Below are 18,911 nucleotides of genomic sequence, written 5' to 3' on the forward strand. Positions count from 1 at the left end.
GATCTACGAATTTGGACTGGTAACCATCGTGATTGAAAAAAAATTTCAAGAAATTTGTTATTGAAAACAAACTATTCATCGCCAACGACATCCCGTATTCCCAAGCGGTAACCCTTCCAAGTACTAACGGGACTCGACGTAACTTAACTTCTGGGAGCTGACGAGACCAGGTGCGTTCTACGTGATATGACCGTTGACATTCAAAAATGAAAATTTACCCTCCCAGTCCCAATGGATGAATAGAAAATTACTTCAAAGTGATTGAAATGTTTGTTCATTGAATTCGGACTGGTAATCATCGCGAATAAAAAAACGCGATAAACTTTGAAAAACTCTCAATGGAATTCATCCAGAATCATTCCTATAGATGAATTGAACCTATCCCTGTGTCATTGAAATTTTTGATCTACGAATTTGGACTGGTAACCATCGTGATTGAAAAAAAATTTCAAGAAATTTGTTATTGAAAACAAACTATTCATCGCCAACGACATCCCGTATTCCCAAGCGGTCACCCTTCCAAGTACTAACGGGACTCGACGTAACTTAACTTCTGGGAGCTGACGAGACCAGGTGCGTTCTACGTGATATGACCGTTGACATTCAAAAATGAAAATTTACCCTCCCAGTCCCAATGGATGAATAGAAAATTACTTCAAAGTGATTGAAATGCTTGTTCATTGAATTCGGACTGGTAATCATCGCGAATAAAAAAACGCGATAAACTTTGAAAAACTCTCAATGGAATTCATCCAGAATCATTCCTATAGATGAATTGAACCTATCCCTTTGTCATTGAAATTTTTGATCTACGAATTTGGACTGGTAACCATCGTGATTGAAAAAAAATTTCAAGAAATTTGTTATTGAAAACAAACTATTCATCGCCAACGACATCCCGTATTCCCAAGCGGTCACCCTTCCAAGTACTAACGGGACTCGACGTAACTTAACTTCTGGGAGCTGACGAGACCAGGTGCGTTCTACGTGATATGGCCGTTGACATTCAAAAATGAAAATTTACCCTCCCAGTCCCAATGGATGAATAGAAAATCACTTCAAAGTGATAGAAATGTTTGTTCATTGAATTTGGACTGGTAACCATCGCGAATAAAAAAACGCGATAAACTTTGAAAAACTCTCAATGGAATTCATCCAGAATCATTCCTATAGATGAATTGAACCTATCCCTGTGTCATTGAAATTTTTGATCTACGAATTTGGACTGGTAACCATCGTGATTGAAAAAAAATTTCAAGAAATTTGTTATTGAAAACAAACTATTCATCGCCAACGACATCCCGTATTCCCAAGCGGTCACCCTTCCAAGTACTAACGGGACTCGACGTAACTTAACTTCTGGGAGATGACGAGACCAGGTGCGTTCTACGTGATATGGCCGTTGACATTCAAAAATGAAAATTTACCCTCCCAGTCCCAATGGATGAATAGAAAATCACTTCAAAGTGATATAAATGTTTGTTCATTGAATTTGGACTGGTAACCATCGCGAATAAAAAAACGCGATAAACTTTGAAAAACTCTCAATGAAATTCATCCAGAATCATTCCTATAGATGAATTGAACCTATCCCTGTGTCATTGAAATTTTTGATCTACGAATTTGGACTGGTAACCATCGTGATTGAAAAAAAATTTCAAGAAATTTGTTATTGAAAACAAACTATTCATCGCCAACGACATCCCGTATTCCCAAGCGGTAACCCTTCCAAGTACTAACGGGACTCGACGTAACTTAACTTCTGGGAGCTGACGAGACCAGGTGCGTTCTACGTGATATGACCGTTGACATTCAAAAATGAAAATTTACCCTCCCAGTCCCAATGGATGAATAGAAAATTACTTCAAAGTGATTGAAATGTTTGTTCATTGAATTCGGACTGGTAATCATCGCGAATAAAAAAACGCGATAAACTTTGAAAAACTCTCAATGGAATTCATCCAGAATCATTCCTATAGATGAATTGAACCTATCCCTGTGTCATTGAAATTTTTGATCTACGAATTTGGACTGGTAACCATCGTGATTGAAAAAAAATTTCAAGAAATTTGTTATTGAAAACAAACTATTCATCGCCAACGACATCCCGTATTCCCAAGCGGTCACCCTTCCAAGTACTAACGGGACTCGACGTAACTTAACTTCTGGGAGCTGACGAGACCAGGTGCGTTCTACGTGATATGACCGTTGACATTCAAAAATGAAAATTTACCCTCCCAGTCCCAATGGATGAATAGAAAATTACTTCAAAGTGATTGAAATGTTTGTTCATTGAATTCGGACTGGTAATCATCGCGAATAAAAAAACGCGATAAACTTTGAAAAACTCTCAATGGAATTCATCCAGAATCATTCCTATAGATGAATTGAACCTATCCCTGTGTCATTGAAATTTTTGATCTACGAATTTGGACTGGTAACCATCGTGATTGAAAAAAAATTTCAAGAAATTTGTTATTGAAAACAAACTATTCATCGCCAACGACATCCCGTATTCCCAAGCGGTCACCCTTCCAAGTACTAACGGGACTCGACGTAACTTAACTTCTGGGAGCTGCCGAGACCAGGTGCGTTCTACGTGATATGGCCGTTGACATTCAAATATGAAAATTTACCCTCCCAGTCCCAATGGATGAATAGAAAATCACTTCAAAGTGATTGAAATGTTTGTTCATTGAATTCGAACTGGTAACCATCGCGAATAAAAAAACGCGATAAACTTTGAAAAACTCTCAATGGAATTCATCCAGAATCATTCCTATAGATGAATTGAACCTATCCCAGTGTCATTAAAATTTTTGATCTACGAATTTGGACTGGTAACCATCGTGATTGAAAAAAAATTTCAAGAAATTTGTTATTGAAAACAAACTATTCATCGCCAACGACATCCCGTATTCCCAAGCGGTCACCGTTCCAAGTACTAACGGGACTCGACGTAAATTAACTTCTGGGAGCTGACGAGACCAGGTGCGTTCTACGTGATATGGCCGTTGACATTCAAATATGAAAATTTACCCTCCCAGTCCCAATGGATGAATAGAAAATCACTTCAAAGTGATTGAAATGTTTGTTCATTGAATTCGAACTGGTAACCATCGCGAATAAAAAAACGCGATAAACTTTGAAAAACTCTCAATGGAATTCATCCAGAATCATTCCTATAGATGAATTGAACCTATCCCAGTGTCATTGAAATTTTTGATCTACGAATTTGGACTGGTAACCATCGTGATTGAAAAAAAATTTCAAGAAATTTGTTATTGAAAACAAACTATTCATCGCCAACGACATCCCGTATTCCCAAGCGGTCACCCTTCCAAGTACTAACGGGACTCGACGTAACTTAACTTCTGGGAGCTGACGAGACCAGGTGCGTTCTACGTGATATGGCCGTTGACATTCAAAACTGAAAATTTACCCTCCCAGTCCCAATGGATGAATAGAAAATCACTTCAAAGTGATAGAAATGTTTGTTCATTGAATTTGGACTGGTAACCATCGCGAATAAAAAAACGCGATAAACTTTGAAAAACTCTCAATGGAATTCATCCAGAATCATTCCTATAGATGAATTGAACCTATCCCTGTGTCATTGAAATTTTTGATCTACGAATTTGGACTGGTAACCATCGTGATTGAAAAAAAATTTCAATAAATTTGTTATTGAAAACAAACTATTCATCGCCAACGACATCCCGTATTCCCAAGCGGTCACCCTTCCAAGTACTAACGGGACTCGACGTAACTTAACTTCTGGGAGCTGACGAGACCAGGTGCGTTCTACGTGATATGGCCGTTTACATTTAAGAATGAAAATTTACCCTCCCAGTCCCAATGGATGAATAGAAAATCACTTCAAAGTGATATAAATGTTTGTTCATTGAACTCGAACTGGTAACCATCGCGAATAAAAAAACGCGATAAACTTTGAAAAACTCTCAATGGAATTCATCCAGAATCATTCCTATAGATGAATTGAACCCATCCCTGTGTCATTGAAATTTTTGATCTACGAATTTGGACTGGTAACCATCGTGATTGAAAAAAAATTTCAAGAAATTTGTTATTGAAAACAAACTAATCATCGCCAACGACATCCCGTATTCCCAAGCGGTCACCCTTCCAAGTACTAACGGGACTCGACGTAACTTAACTTCGGGGAGCTGACGAGACCAGGTGCGTTCTACGTGATATGGCCGTTGACATTCAAAAATGAAAATTTACCCTCCCAGTCCCAATGGATGAATAGAAAATCACTTCAAAGTGATTGAAATGTTTGTTCATTGAATTCGGACTGGTAACCATCGCGAATAAATAAACGCGATCAACTTTGAAAAACTCTCAATGGAATTCATCCAGAATCATTCCTATAGATGAATTGAACCCATCCCTGTGTCATTGAAATTTTTGATCTACGAATTTGGACTGGTAACCATCGTGATTGAAAAAAAATTTCAAGAAATTTGTTATTGAAAACAAACTATTCATCGCCAACGACATCCCGTATTCCCAAGCGGTCACCCTTCCAAGTACTAACGGGACTCGACGTAACTTAACTTCTGGGAGCTGACGAGACCAGGTGCGTTCTACGTGATATGGCCGTTGACATTCAAATATGAAAATTTACCCTCCCAGTCCCAATGGATGAATAGAAAATCACTTCAAAGTGATTGAAATGTTTGTTCATTGAATTCGAACTGGTAACCATCGCGAATAAAAAAACGCGATAAACTTTGAAAAACTCTCAATGGAATTCATCCAGAATCATTCCTATAGATGAATTGAACCTATCCCAGTGTCATTGAAATTTTTGATCTACGAATTTGGACTGGTAACCATCGTGATTGAAAAAAAATTTAAAGAAATTTGTTATTGAAAACAAACTATTCATCGCCAACGACATCCCGTATTCCCAAGCGGTCACCCTTCCAAGTACTAACGGGAATCGACGTAACTTAACTTCTGGGAGCTGACGAGACCAGGTGCGTTCTACGTGATATGGCCAATGACATTCAAAAATGAAAATTTACCCTCCCAGTCCCAATGGATGAATAGAAAATTACTTCAAAGTGATTGAAATGTTTGTTCATTGAATTCGGACTGGTAATCATCGCGAATAAAAAAACGCGATAAACTTTGAAAAACTCTCAATGGAATTCATCCAGAATCATTCCTATAGATGAATTGAACCTATCCCTGTGTCATTGAAATTTTTGATCTACGAATTTGGACTGGTAACCATCGTGATTGAAAAAAAATTTCAAGAAATTTGTTATTGAAAACAAACTATTCATCGCCAACGACATCCCGTATTCCCAAGCGGTCACCCTTCCAAGTACTAACGGGACTCGACGTAACTTAACTTCTGGGAGCTGACGAGACCAGGTGCGTTCTACGTGATATGGCCGTTGACATTCAAAAATGAAAATTTACCCTCCCAGTCCCAATGGATGAATAGAAAATTACTTCAAAGTGATTGAAATGTTTGTTCATTGAATTCGGACTGGTAATCATCGCGAATAAAAAAACGCGATAAACTTTGAAAAACTCTCAATGGAATTCATCCAGAATCATTCCTATAGATGAATTGAACCTATCCCTGTGTCATTGAAATTTTTGATCTACGAATTTGGACTGGTAACCATCGTGATTGAAAAAAAATTTCAAGAAATTTGTTATTGAAAACAAACTATTCATCGCCAACGACATCCCGTATTCCCAAGCGGTCACCCTTCCAAGTACTAACGGGACTCGACGTAACTTAACTTCTGGGAGCTGCCGAGACCAGGTGCGTTCTACGTGATATGGCCGTTGACATTCAAATATGAAAATTTACCCTCCCAGTCCCAATGGATGAATAGAAAATTACTTCAAAGTGATTGAAATGTTTGTTCATTGAATTCGGACTGGTAATCATCGCGAATAAAAAAACGCGATAAACTTTGAAAAACTCTCAATGGAATTCATCCAGAATCATTCCTATAGATGAATTGAACCTATCCCTGTGTCATTGAAATTTTTGATCTACGAATTTGGACTGGTAACCATCGTGATTGAAAAAAAATTTCAAGAAATTTGTTATTGAAAACAAACTATTCATCGCCAACGACATCCCGTATTCCCAAGCGGTCACCCTTCCAAGTACTAACGGGACTCGACGTAACTTAACTTCTGGGAGCTGCCGAGACCAGGTGCGTTCTACGTGATATGGCCGTTGACATTCAAATATGAAAATTTACCCTCCCAGTCCCAATGGATGAATAGAAAATCACTTCAAAGTGATTGAAATGTTTGTTCATTGAATTCGAACTGGTAACCATCGCGAATAAAAAAACGCGATAAACTTTGAAAAACTCTCAATGGAATTCATCCAGAATCATTCCTATAGATGAATTGAACCTATCCCAGTGTCATTGAAATTTTTGATCTACGAATTTGGACTGGTAACCATCGTGATTGAAAAAAAATTTCAAGAAATTTGTTATTGAAAACAAACTATTCATCGCCAACGACATCCCGTATTCCCAAGCGGTCACCCTTCCAAGTACTAACGGGACTCGACGTAACTTAACTTCTGGGAGCTGACGAGACCAGGTGCGTTCTACGTGATATGGCCGTTGACATTCAAATATGAAAATTTACCCTCCCAGTCCCAATGGATGAATAGAAAATCACTTCAAAGTGATTGAAATGTTTGTTCATTGAATTCGAACTGGTAACCATCGCGAATAAAAAAACGCGATAAACTTTGAAAAACTCTCAATGGAATTCATCCAGAATCATTCCTATAGATGAATTGAACCTATCCCAGTGTCATTGAAATTTTTGATCTATGAATTTGGACTGGTAACCATCGTGATTGAAAAAAAATTTCAAGAAATTTGTTATTGAAAACAAACTATTCATCGCCAACGACATCCCGTATTCCCGAGCGGTCACCCTTCCAAGTACTAACGGGACTCGACGTAACTTAACTTCTGGGAGCTGACGAGACCAGGTGCGTTCTACGTGATATGGCCGTTTACATTTAAGAATGAAAATTTACCCTCCCAGTCCCAATGGATGAATAGAAAATCACTTCAAAGTGATAGAAATGTTTGTTCATTGAACTCGAACTGGTAACCATCGCGAATAAAAAAACGCGATAAACTTTGAAAAACTCTCAATGGAATTCATCCAGAATCATTCCTATAGATGAATTGAACCCATCCCTGTGTCATTGAAATTTTTGATCTACGAATTTGGACTGGTAACCATCGTGATTGAAAAAAAATTTCAAGAAATTTGTTATTGAAAACAAACTAATCATCGCCAACGACATCCCGTATTCCCAAGCGGTCACCCTTCCAAGTACTAACGGGACTCGACGTAACTTAACTTCGGGGAGCTGACGAGACCAGGTGCGTTCTACGTGATATGGCCGTTGACATTCAAAAATGAAAATTTACCCTCCCAGTCCCAATGGATGAATAGAAAATCACTTCAAAGTGATTGAAATGTTTGTTCATTGAATTCGGACTGGTAACCATCGCGAATAAAAAAACGCGATAAACTTTGAAAAACTCTCAATGGAATTCATCCAGAATCATTCCTATAGATGAATTGAACCTATCCCAGTGTCATTGAAATTTTTGATCTACGAATTTGGACTGGTAACCATCGTGATTGAAAAAAAATTTAAAGAAATTTGTTATTGAAAACAAACTATTCATCGCCAACGACATCCCGTATTCCCAAGCGGTCACCCTTCCAAGTACTAACGGGAATCGACGTAACTTAACTTCTGGGAGCTGACGAGACCAGGTGCGTTCTACGTGATATGGCCAATGACATTCAAAAATGAAAATTTACCCTCCCAGTCCCAATGGATGAATAGAAAATTACTTCAAAGTGATTGAAATGTTTGTTCATTGAATTCGGACTGGTAATCATCGCGAATAAAAAAACGCGATAAACTTTGAAAAACTCTCAATGGAATTCATCCAGAATCATTCCTATAGATGAATTGAACCTATCCCTGTGTCATTGAAATTTTTGATCTACGAATTTGGACTGGTAACCATCGTGATTGAAAAAAAATTTCAAGAAATTTGTTATTGAAAACAAACTATTCATCGCCAACGACATCCCGTATTCCCAAGCGGTCACCCTTCCAAGTACTAACGGGACTCGACGTAACTTAACTTCTGGGAGCTGACGAGACCAGGTGCGTTCTACGTGATATGGCCGTTGACATTCAAAAATGAAAATTTACCCTCCCAGTCCCAATGGATGAATAGAAAATTACTTCAAAGTGATTGAAATGTTTGTTCATTGAATTCGGACTGGTAATCATCGCGAATAAAAAAACGCGATAAACTTTGAAAAACTCTCAATGGAATTCATCCAGAATCATTCCTATAGATGAATTGAACCTATCCCTGTGTCATTGAAATTTTTGATCTACGAATTTGGACTGGTAACCATCGTGATTGAAAAAAAATTTCAAGAAATTTGTTATTGAAAACAAACTATTCATCGCCAACGACATCCCGTATTCCCAAGCGGTCACCCTTCCAAGTACTAACGGGACTCGACGTAACTTAACTTCTGGGAGCTGCCGAGACCAGGTGCGTTCTACGTGATATGGCCGTTGACATTCAAATATGAAAATTTACCCTCCCAGTCCCAATGGATGAATAGAAAATTACTTCAAAGTGATTGAAATGTTTGTTCATTGAATTCGGACTGGTAATCATCGCGAATAAAAAAACGCGATAAACTTTGAAAAACTCTCAATGGAATTCATCCAGAATCATTCCTATAGATGAATTGAACCTATCCCTGTGTCATTGAAATTTTTGATCTACGAATTTGGACTGGTAACCATCGTGATTGAAAAAAAATTTCAAGAAATTTGTTATTGAAAACAAACTATTCATCGCCAACGACATCCCGTATTCCCAAGCGGTCACCCTTCCAAGTACTAACGGGACTCGACGTAACTTAACTTCTGGGAGCTGCCGAGACCAGGTGCGTTCTACGTGATATGGCCGTTGACATTCAAATATGAAAATTTACCCTCCCAGTCCCAATGGATGAATAGAAAATCACTTCAAAGTGATTGAAATGTTTGTTCATTGAATTCGAACTGGTAACCATCGCGAATAAAAAAACGCGATAAACTTTGAAAAACTCTCAATGGAATTCATCCAGAATCATTCCTATAGATGAATTGAACCTATCCCAGTGTCATTGAAATTTTTGATCTACGAATTTGGACTGGTAACCATCGTGATTGAAAAAAAATTTCAAGAAATTTGTTATTGAAAACAAACTATTCATCGCCAACGACATCCCGTATTCCCAAGCGGTCACCCTTCCAAGTACTAACGGGACTCGACGTAACTTAACTTCTGGGAGCTGACGAGACCAGGTGCGTTCTACGTGATATGGCCGTTGACATTCAAATATGAAAATTTACCCTCCCAGTCCCAATGGATGAATAGAAAATCACTTCAAAGTGATTGAAATGTTTGTTCATTGAATTCGAACTGGTAACCATCGCGAATAAAAAAACGCGATAAACTTTGAAAAACTCTCAATGGAATTCATCCAGAATCATTCCTATAGATGAATTGAACCTATCCCAGTGTCATTGAAATTTTTGATCTATGAATTTGGACTGGTAACCATCGTGATTGAAAAAAAATTTCAAGAAATTTGTTATTGAAAACAAACTATTCATCGCCAACGACATCCCGTATTCCCGAGCGGTCACCCTTCCAAGTACTAACGGGACTCGACGTAACTTAACTTCTGGGAGCTGACGAGACCAGGTGCGTTCTACGTGATATGGCCGTTTACATTTAAGAATGAAAATTTACCCTCCCAGTCCCAATGGATGAATAGAAAATCACTTCAAAGTGATAGAAATGTTTGTTCATTGAACTCGAACTGGTAACCATCGCGAATAAAAAAACGCGATAAACTTTGAAAAACTCTCAATGGAATTCATCCAGAATCATTCCTATAGATGAATTGAACCCATCCCTGTGTCATTGAAATTTTTGATCTACGAATTTGGACTGGTAACCATCGTGATTGAAAAAAAATTTCAAGAAATTTGTTATTGAAAACAAACTAATCATCGCCAACGACATCCCGTATTCCCAAGCGGTCACCCTTCCAAGTACTAACGGGACTCGACGTAACTTAACTTCGGGGAGCTGACGAGACCAGGTGCGTTCTACGTGATATGGCCGTTGACATTCAAAAATGAAAATTTACCCTCCCAGTCCCAATGGATGAATAGAAAATCACTTCAAAGTGATTGAAATGTTTGTTCATTGAATTCGGACTGGTAACCATCGCGAATAAATAAACGCGATCAACTTTGAAAAACTCTCAATGGAATTCATCCAGAATCATTCCTATAGATGAATTGAACCCATCCCTGTGTCATTGAAATTTTTGATCTACGAATTTGGACTGGTAACCATCGTGATTGAAAAAAAATTTCAAGAAATTTGTTATTGAAAACAAACTATTCATCGCCAACGACATCCCGTATTCCCAAGCGGTCACCCTTCCAAGTACTAACGGGACTCGACGTAACTTAACTTCTGGGAGCTGACGAGACCAGGTGCGTTCTACGTGATATGGCCGTTGACATTCAAAACTGAAAATTTACCCTCCCAGTCCCAATGGATGAATAGAAAATCACTTCAAAGTGATAGAAATGTTTGTTCATTGAATTTGGACTGGTAACCATCGCGAATAAAAAAACGCGATAAACTTTGAAAAACTCTCAATGGAATTCATCCAGAATCATTCCTATAGATGAATTGAACCTATCCCTGTGTCATTGAAATTTTTGATCTACGAATTTGGACTGGTAACCATCGTGATTGAAAAAAAATTTCAATAAATTTGTTATTGAAAACAAACTATTCATCGCCAACGACATCCCGTATTCCCAAGCGGTCACCCTTCCAAGTACTAACGGGACTCGACGTAACTTAACTTCTTGGAGCTGACGAGACCAGGTGCGTTCTACGTGATATGGCCGTTTACATTTAAGAATGAAAATTTACCCTCCCAGTCCCAATGGATGAATAGAAAATCACTTCAAAGTGATAGAAATGTTTGTTCATTGAACTCGAACTGGTAACCATCGCGAATAAAAAAACGCGATAAACTTTGAAAAACTCTCAATGGAATTCATCCAGAATCATTCCTATAGATGAATTGAACCCATCCCTGTGTCATTGAAATTTTTGATCTACGAATTTGGACTGGTAACCATCGTGATTGAAAAAAAATTTCAAGAAATTTGTTATTGAAAACAAACTAATCATCGCCAACGACATCCCGTATTCCCAAGCGGTCACCCTTCCAAGTACTAACGGGACTCGACGTAACTTAACTTCGGGGAGCTGACGAGACCAGGTGCGTTCTACGTGATATGGCCGTTGACATTCAAAAATGAAAATTTACCCTCCCAGTCCCAATGGATGAATAGAAAATCACTTCAAAGTGATTGAAATGTTTGTTCATTGAATTCGGACTGGTAACCATCGCGAATAAATAAACGCGATCAACTTTGAAAAACTCTCAATGGAATTCATCCAGAATCATTCCTATAGATGAATTGAACCCATCCCTGTGTCATTGAAATTTTTGATCTACGAATTTGGACTGCTAACCGTCGTGATTGAAAAAAAATTTCAAGAAATTTGTTATTGAAAACAAACTATTCATCGCCAACGACATCCCGTATTCCCAAGCGGTCACCCTTCCAAGTACTAACGGGACTCGACGTAACTTAACTTCTGGGAGCTGACGAGACCAGGTGCGTTCTACGTGATATGTCCGTTGACATTCAAAAATGAAAAATTTACCCTCCCAGTCCCAATGGATGAATAGAAAATTACTTCAAAGTGATTGAAATGTTTGTTCATTGAATTCGGACTGGTAATCATCGCGAATAAAAAAACGCGATAAACTTTGAAAAACTCTCAATGGAATTCATCCAGAATCATTCCTATAGATGAATTGAACCTATCCCTGTGTCATTGAAATTTTTGATCTACGAATTTGGACTGGTAACCATGGTGATTGAAAAAAAATTTCAAGAAATTTGTTATTGAAAACAAACTATTCATCGCCAACGACATCCCGTATTCCCAAGCGGTCACCCTTCCAAGTACTAACGGGACTCGACGTAACTTAACTTCTGGGAGCTGACGAGACCAGGTGCGTTCTACGTGATATGGCCGTTGACATTCAAGAATGAAAATTTACCCTCCCAGTCCCAATGGATGAATAGAAAATCACTTCAAAGTGATTGAAATGTTTGTTCATTGAATTCGAACTGGTAACCATCGCGAATAAAAAAACGCGATAAACTTTGAAAAACTCTCAATGGAATTCATCCAGAATCATTCCTATAGATGAATTGAACCCATCCCTGTGTCATTGAAATTTTTGATCTACGAATTTGGACTGGTAACCATCGTGATTGAAAAAAAATTTCAAGAAATTTGTTATTGAAAACAAACTATTCATCGCCAACGACATCCCGTATTCCCAAGCGGTCACCCTTCCAAGTACTAACGGGACTCGACGTAACTTAACTTCTTGGAGCTGACGAGACCAGGTGCGTTCTACGTGATATGGCCGTTGACATTCAAAAATGAAAATTTACCCTCCCAGTCCCAATGGATGAATAGAAAATTACTTCAAAGTGATTGAAATGTTTGTTCATTGAATTCGGACTGGTAATCATCGCGAATAAAAAAACGCGATAAACTTTGAAAAACTCTCAATGGAATTCATCCAGAATCATTCCTATAGATGAATTGAACCTATCCCAGTGTCATTGAAATTTTTGATCTATGAATTTGGACTGGTAACCATCGTGATTGAAAAAAAATTTCAAGAAATTTGTTATTGAAAACAAACTATTCATCGCCAACGACATCCCGTATTCCCGAGCGGTCACCCTTCCAAGTACTAACGGGACTCGACGTAACTTAACTTCTGGGAGCTGACGAGACCAGGTGCGTTCTACGTGATATGGCCGTTTACATTTAAGAATGAAAATTTACCCTCCCAGTCCCAATGGATGAATAGAAAATCACTTCAAAGTGATAGAAATGTTTGTTCATTGAACTCGAACTGGTAACCATCGCGAATAAAAAAACGCGATAAACTTTGAAAAACTCTCAATGGAATTCATCCAGAATCATTCCTATAGATGAATTGAACCCATCCCTGTGTCATTGAAATTTTTGATCTACGAATTTGGACTGGTAACCATCGTGATTGAAAAAAAATTTCAAGAAATTTGTTATTGAAAACAAACTAATCATCGCCAACGACATCCCGTATTCCCAAGCGGTCACCCTTCCAAGTACTAACGGGACTCGACGTAACTTAACTTCGGGGAGCTGACGAGACCAGGTGCGTTCTACGTGATATGGCCGTTGACATTCAAAAATGAAAATTTACCCTCCCAGTCCCAATGGATGAATAGAAAATCACTTCAAAGTGATTGAAATGTTTGTTCATTGAATTCGGACTGGTAACCATCGCGAATAAATAAACGCGATCAACTTTGAAAAACTCTCAATGGAATTCATCCAGAATCATTCCTATAGATGAATTGAACCCATCCCTGTGTCATTGAAATTTTTGATCTACGAATTTGGACTGGTAACCATCGTGATTGAAAAAAAATTTCAAGAAATTTGTTATTGAAAACAAACTATTCATCGCCAACGACATCCCGTATTCCCAAGCGGTCACCCTTCCAAGTACTAACGGGACTCGACGTAACTTAACTTCTGGGAGCTGACGAGACCAGGTGCGTTCTACGTGATATGGCCGTTGACATTCAAAACTGAAAATTTACCCTCCCAGTCCCAATGGATGAATAGAAAATCACTTCAAAGTGATAGAAATGTTTGTTCATTGAATTTGGACTGGTAACCATCGCGAATAAAAAAACGCGATAAACTTTGAAAAACTCTCAATGGAATTCATCCAGAATCATTCCTATAGATGAATTGAACCTATCCCTGTGTCATTGAAATTTTTGATCTACGAATTTGGACTGGTAACCATCGTGATTGAAAAAAAATTTCAATAAATTTGTTATTGAAAACAAACTATTCATCGCCAACGACATCCCGTATTCCCAAGCGGTCACCCTTCCAAGTACTAACGGGACTCGACGTAACTTAACTTCTGGGAGCTGACGAGACCAGGTGCGTTCTACGTGATATGGCCGTTTACATTTAAGAATGAAAATTTACCCTCCCAGTCCCAATGGATGAATAGAAAATCACTTCAAAGTGATAGAAATGTTTGTTCATTGAACTCGAACTGGTAACCATCGCGAATAAAAAAACGCGATAAACTTTGAAAAACTCTCAATGGAATTCATCCAGAATCATTCCTATAGATGAATTGAACCCATCCCTGTGTCATTGAAATTTTTGATCTACGAATTTGGACTGGTAACCATCGTGATTGAAAAAAAATTTCAAGAAATTTGTTATTGAAAACAAACTAATCATCGCCAACGACATCCCGTATTCCCAAGCGGTCACCCTTCCAAGTACTAACGGGACTCGACGTAACTTAACTTCGGGGAGCTGACGAGACCAGGTGCGTTCTACGTGATATGGCCGTTGACATTCAAAAATGAAAATTTACCCTCCCAGTCCCAATGGATGAATAGAAAATCACTTCAAAGTGATTGAAATGTTTGTTCATTGAATTCGGACTGGTAACCATCGCGAATAAATAAACGCGATCAACTTTGAAAAACTCTCAATGGAATTCATCCAGAATCATTCCTATAGATGAATTGAACCCATCCCTGTGTCATTGAAATTTTTGATCTACGAATTTGGACTGCTAACCGTCGTGATTGAAAAAAAATTTCAAGAAATTTGTTATTGAAAACAAACTATTCATCGCCAACGACATCCCGTATTCCCAAGCGGTCACCCTTCCAAGTACTAACGGGACTCGACGTAACTTAACTTCTGGGAGCTGACGAGACCAGGTGCGTTCTACGTGATATGTCCGTTGACATTCAAAAATGAAAAATTTACCCTCCCAGTCCCAATGGATGAATAGAAAATTACTTCAAAGTGATTGAAATGTTTGTTCATTGAATTCGGACTGGTAATCATCGCGAATAAAAAAACGCGATAAACTTTGAAAAACTCTCAATGGAATTCATCCAGAATCATTCCTATAGATGAATTGAACCTATCCCTGTGTCATTGAAATTTTTGATCTACGAATTTGGACTGGTAACCATGGTGATTGAAAAAAAATTTCAAGAAATTTGTTATTGAAAACAAACTATTCATCGCCAACGACATCCCGTATTCCCAAGCGGTCACCCTTCCAAGTACTAACGGGACTCGACGTAACTTAACTTCTGGGAGCTGACGAGACCAGGTGCGTTCTACGTGATATGGCCGTTGACATTCAAGAATGAAAATTTACCCTCCCAGTCCCAATGGATGAATAGAAAATCACTTCAAAGTGATTGAAATGTTTGTTCATTGAATTCGAACTGGTAACCATCGCGAATAAAAAAACGCGATAAACTTTGAAAAACTCTCAATGGAATTCATCCAGAATCATTCCTATAGATGAATTGAACCCATCCCTGTGTCATTGAAATTTTTGATCTACGAATTTGGACTGGTAACCATCGTGATTGAAAAAAAATTTCAAGAAATTTGTTATTGAAAACAAACTATTCATCGCCAACGACATCCCGTATTCCCAAGCGGTCACCCTTCCAAGTACTAACGGGACTCGACGTAACTTAACTTCTTGGAGCTGACGAGACCAGGTGCGTTCTACGTGATATGGCCGTTGACATTCAAAAATGAAAATTTACCCTCCCAGTCCCAATGGATGAATAGAAAATTACTTCAAAGTGATTGAAATGTTTGTTCATTGAATTCGGACTGGTAATCATCGCGAATAAAAAAACGCGATAAACTTTGAAAAACTCTCAATGGAATTCATCCAGAATCATTCCTATAGATGAATTGAACCTATCCCTGTGTCATTGAAATTTTTGATCTACGAATTTGGACTGGTAACCATGGTGATTGAAAAAAAATTTCAAGAAATTTGTTATTGAAAACAAACTATTCATCGCCAACGACATCCCGTATTCCCAAGCGGTCACCCTTCCAAGTACTAACGGGACTCGACGTAACTTAACTTCTGGGAGCTGACGAGACCAGGTGCGTTCTACGTGATATGGCCGTTGACATTCAAGAATGAAAATTTACCCTCCCAGTCCCAATGGATGAATAGAAAATCACTTCAAAGTGATTGAAATGTTTGTTCATTGAATTCGAACTGGTAACCATCGCGAATAAAAAAACGCGATAAACTTTGAAAAACTCTCAATGGAATTCATCCAGAATCATTCCTATAGATGAATTGAACCCATCCCTGTGTCATTGAAATTTTTGATCTACGAATTTGGACTGGTAACCATCGTGATTGAAAAAAAATTTCAAGAAATTTGTTATTGAAAACAAACTATTCATCGCCAACGACATCCCGTATTCCCAAGCGGTCACCCTTCCAAGTACTAACGGGACTCGACGTAACTTAACTTCTTGGAGCTGACGAGACCAGGTGCGTTCTACGTGATATGGCCGTTGACATTCAAAAATGAAAATTTACCCTCCCAGTCCCAATGGATGAATAGAAAATTACTTCAAAGTGATTGAAATGTTTGTTCATTGAATTCGGACTGGTAATCATCGCGAATAAAAAAACGCGATAAACTTTGAAAAACTCTCAATGGAATTCATCCAGAATCATTCCTATAGATGAATTGAACCTATCCCTGTGTCATTGAAATTTTTGATCTACGAATTTGGACTGGTAACCATCGTGATTGAAAAAAAATTTCAAGAAATTTGTTATTGAAAACAAACTATTCATCGCCAACGACATCCCGTATTCCCAAGCGGTCACCCTTCCAAGTACTAACGGGACTCGACGTAACTTAACTTCTGGGAGCTGACGAGACCAGGTGCGTTCTACGTGATATGGCCGTTGACATTCAAGAATGAAAATTTACCCTCCCAGTCCCAATGGATGAATAGAAAATCACTTCAAAGTGATTGAAATGTTTGTTCATTGAATTCGAACTGGTAACCATCGCGAATAAAAAAACGCGATAAACTTTGAAAAACTCTCAATGGAATTCATCCAGAATCATTCCTATAGATGAATTGAACCTATCCCTGTGTCATTGAAATTTTTGATCTACGAATTTGGACTGGTAACCATCGTGATTGAAAAAAAATTTCAAGAAATTTGTTATTGAAAACAAACTATTCATCGCCAACGACATCCCGTATTCCCAAGCGGTCACCCTTCCAAGTACTAACGGGACTCGACGTAACTTAACTTCTGGGAGCTGACGAGACCAGGTGCGTTCTACGTGATATGGCCGTTTACATTTAAGAATGAAAATTTACCCTCCCAGTCCCAATGGATGAATAGAAAATCACTTCAAAGTGATAGAAATGTTTGTTCATTGAACTCGAACTGGTAACCATCGCGAATAAAAAAACGCGATAAACTTTGAAAAACTCTCAATGGAATTCATCCAGAATCATTCCTATAGATGAATTGAACCTATCCCTGTGTCATTGAAATTTTTGATCTACGAATTTGGACTGGTAACCATCGTGATTGAAAAAAAATTTCAAGAAATTTGTTATTGAAAACAAACTATTCATCGCCAACGACATCCCGTATTCCCAAGCGGTCACCCTTCCAAGTACTAACGGGACTCGACGTAACTTAACTTCTGGGAGCTGACGAGACCAGGTGCGTTCTACGTGATATGGCCGTTGACATTCAAGAATGAAAATTTACCCTCCCAGTCCCAATGGATGAATAGAAAATCACTTCAAAGTGATTGAAATGTTTGTTCATTGAATTCGAACTGGTAACCATCGCGAATAAAAAAACGCGATAAACTTTGAAAAACTCTCAATGGAATTCATCCAGAATCATTCCTATAGATGAATTGAACCTATCCCTGTGTCATTGAAATTTTTGATCTACGAATTTGGACTGGTAACCATCGTGATTGAAAAAAAATTTCAAGAAATTTGTTATTGAAAACAAACTATTCATCGCCAACGACATCCCGTATTCCCAAGCGGTCACCCTTCCAAGTACTAACGGGACTCGACGTAACTTAACTTCTGGGAGCTGACGAGACCAGGTGCGTTCTACGTGATATGGCCGTTGACATTCAAGAATGAAAATTTACCCTCCCAGTCCCAATGGATGAATAGAAAATCACTTCAAAGTGATTGAAATGTTTGTTCATTGAATTCGAACTGGTAACCATCGCGAATAAAAAAACGCGATAAACTTTGAAAAACTCTCAATGGAATTCATCCAGAATCATTCCTATAGATGAATTGAACCCATCCCTGTGTCATTGAAATTTTTGATCTACGAATTTGGACTGGTAACCATCGTGATTGAAAAAAAATTTCAAGAAATTTGTTATTGAAAACAAACTAATCATCGCCAACGACATCCCGTATTCCCAAGCGGTCACCCTTCCAAGTACTAACGGGACTCGACGTAACTTAACTTCGGGGAGCTGACGAGACCAGGTGCGTTCTACGTGATATGGCCGTTGACATTCAAGAATGAAAATTTACCCTCCCAGTCCCAATGGATGAATAGAAAATCACTTCAAAGTGATTGAAATGTTTGTTCATTGAATTCGGACTGGTAACCATCGCGAATAAATAAACGCGATCAACTTTGAAAAACTCTCAATGGAATTCATCCAGAATCATTCCTATAGATGA

At 38.3% G+C, this 18,911-nt stretch overlaps 47 pseudogenes; all 47 read right to left on the reverse strand.

Annotated features, from left to right (window-relative positions):
* Positions 1-79: 79 nt before the first annotated feature.
* LOC124321645 lies at positions 80-198 on the reverse strand (annotated as a pseudogene).
* A 284-nt stretch (positions 199-482) lies between these two features.
* Positions 483-601, reverse strand: LOC124321577 (annotated as a pseudogene).
* A 284-nt stretch (positions 602-885) lies between these two features.
* On the reverse strand, positions 886-1,004 carry LOC124323198 (annotated as a pseudogene).
* Positions 1,005-1,288: 284 nt separating this feature from the next.
* Positions 1,289-1,407, reverse strand: LOC124321865 (annotated as a pseudogene).
* Positions 1,408-1,691: 284 nt separating this feature from the next.
* LOC124321646 lies at positions 1,692-1,810 on the reverse strand (annotated as a pseudogene).
* A 284-nt stretch (positions 1,811-2,094) lies between these two features.
* Positions 2,095-2,213, reverse strand: LOC124321578 (annotated as a pseudogene).
* Positions 2,214-2,497: 284 nt separating this feature from the next.
* On the reverse strand, positions 2,498-2,616 carry LOC124321763 (annotated as a pseudogene).
* A 284-nt stretch (positions 2,617-2,900) lies between these two features.
* LOC124321905 lies at positions 2,901-3,019 on the reverse strand (annotated as a pseudogene).
* A 284-nt stretch (positions 3,020-3,303) lies between these two features.
* Positions 3,304-3,422, reverse strand: LOC124323199 (annotated as a pseudogene).
* A 284-nt stretch (positions 3,423-3,706) lies between these two features.
* On the reverse strand, positions 3,707-3,825 carry LOC124321651 (annotated as a pseudogene).
* A 284-nt stretch (positions 3,826-4,109) lies between these two features.
* LOC124321696 lies at positions 4,110-4,228 on the reverse strand (annotated as a pseudogene).
* Positions 4,229-4,512: 284 nt separating this feature from the next.
* LOC124323200 lies at positions 4,513-4,631 on the reverse strand (annotated as a pseudogene).
* A 284-nt stretch (positions 4,632-4,915) lies between these two features.
* On the reverse strand, positions 4,916-5,034 carry LOC124321886 (annotated as a pseudogene).
* Positions 5,035-5,318: 284 nt separating this feature from the next.
* LOC124323201 lies at positions 5,319-5,437 on the reverse strand (annotated as a pseudogene).
* A 284-nt stretch (positions 5,438-5,721) lies between these two features.
* LOC124321764 lies at positions 5,722-5,840 on the reverse strand (annotated as a pseudogene).
* A 284-nt stretch (positions 5,841-6,124) lies between these two features.
* LOC124321765 lies at positions 6,125-6,243 on the reverse strand (annotated as a pseudogene).
* A 284-nt stretch (positions 6,244-6,527) lies between these two features.
* Positions 6,528-6,646, reverse strand: LOC124323204 (annotated as a pseudogene).
* A 284-nt stretch (positions 6,647-6,930) lies between these two features.
* LOC124321776 lies at positions 6,931-7,049 on the reverse strand (annotated as a pseudogene).
* Positions 7,050-7,333: 284 nt separating this feature from the next.
* LOC124321697 lies at positions 7,334-7,452 on the reverse strand (annotated as a pseudogene).
* A 284-nt stretch (positions 7,453-7,736) lies between these two features.
* On the reverse strand, positions 7,737-7,855 carry LOC124321887 (annotated as a pseudogene).
* Positions 7,856-8,139: 284 nt separating this feature from the next.
* LOC124323205 lies at positions 8,140-8,258 on the reverse strand (annotated as a pseudogene).
* Positions 8,259-8,542: 284 nt separating this feature from the next.
* LOC124321766 lies at positions 8,543-8,661 on the reverse strand (annotated as a pseudogene).
* Positions 8,662-8,945: 284 nt separating this feature from the next.
* On the reverse strand, positions 8,946-9,064 carry LOC124321767 (annotated as a pseudogene).
* Positions 9,065-9,348: 284 nt separating this feature from the next.
* LOC124323206 lies at positions 9,349-9,467 on the reverse strand (annotated as a pseudogene).
* A 284-nt stretch (positions 9,468-9,751) lies between these two features.
* Positions 9,752-9,870, reverse strand: LOC124321777 (annotated as a pseudogene).
* A 284-nt stretch (positions 9,871-10,154) lies between these two features.
* On the reverse strand, positions 10,155-10,273 carry LOC124321698 (annotated as a pseudogene).
* A 284-nt stretch (positions 10,274-10,557) lies between these two features.
* On the reverse strand, positions 10,558-10,676 carry LOC124323207 (annotated as a pseudogene).
* Positions 10,677-10,960: 284 nt separating this feature from the next.
* LOC124321901 lies at positions 10,961-11,079 on the reverse strand (annotated as a pseudogene).
* Positions 11,080-11,363: 284 nt separating this feature from the next.
* On the reverse strand, positions 11,364-11,482 carry LOC124321699 (annotated as a pseudogene).
* A 284-nt stretch (positions 11,483-11,766) lies between these two features.
* On the reverse strand, positions 11,767-11,885 carry LOC124321754 (annotated as a pseudogene).
* Positions 11,886-12,170: 285 nt separating this feature from the next.
* On the reverse strand, positions 12,171-12,289 carry LOC124323208 (annotated as a pseudogene).
* A 284-nt stretch (positions 12,290-12,573) lies between these two features.
* Positions 12,574-12,692, reverse strand: LOC124321815 (annotated as a pseudogene).
* A 284-nt stretch (positions 12,693-12,976) lies between these two features.
* On the reverse strand, positions 12,977-13,095 carry LOC124321778 (annotated as a pseudogene).
* Positions 13,096-13,379: 284 nt separating this feature from the next.
* Positions 13,380-13,498, reverse strand: LOC124321700 (annotated as a pseudogene).
* A 284-nt stretch (positions 13,499-13,782) lies between these two features.
* On the reverse strand, positions 13,783-13,901 carry LOC124323209 (annotated as a pseudogene).
* A 284-nt stretch (positions 13,902-14,185) lies between these two features.
* On the reverse strand, positions 14,186-14,304 carry LOC124321652 (annotated as a pseudogene).
* A 284-nt stretch (positions 14,305-14,588) lies between these two features.
* LOC124321702 lies at positions 14,589-14,707 on the reverse strand (annotated as a pseudogene).
* Positions 14,708-14,991: 284 nt separating this feature from the next.
* On the reverse strand, positions 14,992-15,110 carry LOC124321755 (annotated as a pseudogene).
* A 285-nt stretch (positions 15,111-15,395) lies between these two features.
* Positions 15,396-15,514, reverse strand: LOC124323210 (annotated as a pseudogene).
* Positions 15,515-15,798: 284 nt separating this feature from the next.
* Positions 15,799-15,917, reverse strand: LOC124321816 (annotated as a pseudogene).
* A 284-nt stretch (positions 15,918-16,201) lies between these two features.
* On the reverse strand, positions 16,202-16,320 carry LOC124323211 (annotated as a pseudogene).
* Positions 16,321-16,604: 284 nt separating this feature from the next.
* Positions 16,605-16,723, reverse strand: LOC124321817 (annotated as a pseudogene).
* Positions 16,724-17,007: 284 nt separating this feature from the next.
* On the reverse strand, positions 17,008-17,126 carry LOC124323212 (annotated as a pseudogene).
* A 284-nt stretch (positions 17,127-17,410) lies between these two features.
* Positions 17,411-17,529, reverse strand: LOC124321653 (annotated as a pseudogene).
* Positions 17,530-17,813: 284 nt separating this feature from the next.
* On the reverse strand, positions 17,814-17,932 carry LOC124323213 (annotated as a pseudogene).
* Positions 17,933-18,216: 284 nt separating this feature from the next.
* Positions 18,217-18,335, reverse strand: LOC124323215 (annotated as a pseudogene).
* Positions 18,336-18,619: 284 nt separating this feature from the next.
* LOC124321703 lies at positions 18,620-18,738 on the reverse strand (annotated as a pseudogene).
* Between the last annotated feature and the right edge of the window lie 173 nt (positions 18,739-18,911).

The sequence above is a fragment of the Daphnia pulicaria genome, chromosome 1 (assembly GCF_021234035.1).
Source record: "Daphnia pulicaria isolate SC F1-1A chromosome 1, SC_F0-13Bv2, whole genome shotgun sequence".
NCBI lineage: Eukaryota > Metazoa > Arthropoda > Branchiopoda > Diplostraca > Daphniidae > Daphnia > Daphnia pulicaria.